Below are 759 nucleotides of genomic sequence, written 5' to 3'. Positions count from 1 at the left end.
GGTCAGAGAAAAGGATGTTGGAGTAACTGAGACAGGAGAGGATGACTAAGAGCTCTAGCTGCGCAGATGGATAGGAAAGGCCAATTGTTAAGGATGTTACGCAAAAAGAAAATACCAGGTGTAGGCACAGCCTGGATAGGAGGCCCCAGAGGGAGCTCCGTGACAAAGGTATTGCACAGTTATGGGCCTGAGTGACAGGCAGCACAATGGTGCTGTCTGCGGCGGTAGAGAAAGAAGGTGGGGGGAGGGCTTGGGGGAAATATTAAGAGCTTTGCTTCAGCTGTTGATCTTTAGCTGATGGCTGGACATCAGGAGGAGATGAGAGAGAGAGAGAGAGAGAGAGAGGGGCCGGGATTTCAGTTGCGACAGAAGGAGACAGGCCAGGAGCAGAGAGGCAGAACTGGGAGTTAGGAGCACAGAGATGGTAGCTGAATGTGTGTGTGCGGATGAGATTCCCCAGAAATAAGGTGCAGAGGAAGAAAAGAAGAGGCCCAAGGACAGAGCCCCGTGGAACCCAAACAGAAGGCTGGAACGGGGGTCAGCCGGCTCATTCTAAAGACACTCTAATGCAGCGACTGGAGGAGGAGGAGGATGTGACTCATCATGGACCTCTTGATGCCACCTGGCAGAGGGCACAGGGTGCCTAATGTTTTACTAGGATCCCACAGACCAGGTACATGCATATTAGTTCACCCAAAGGTGGCGTGTCAGGTGTCTGTCGAAGAACTAGTTAGGTAGGTCTTAGGTAGCTCTTAAAAG

The sequence above is a fragment of the Mauremys mutica genome, unplaced genomic scaffold, assembly GCF_020497125.1.
Source record: "Mauremys mutica isolate MM-2020 ecotype Southern unplaced genomic scaffold, ASM2049712v1 001638F_np12_obj, whole genome shotgun sequence".
NCBI classification, from domain to species: Eukaryota; Metazoa; Chordata; order Testudines; family Geoemydidae; genus Mauremys; species Mauremys mutica.
This window is presented reverse-complemented; position numbering follows the sequence as displayed.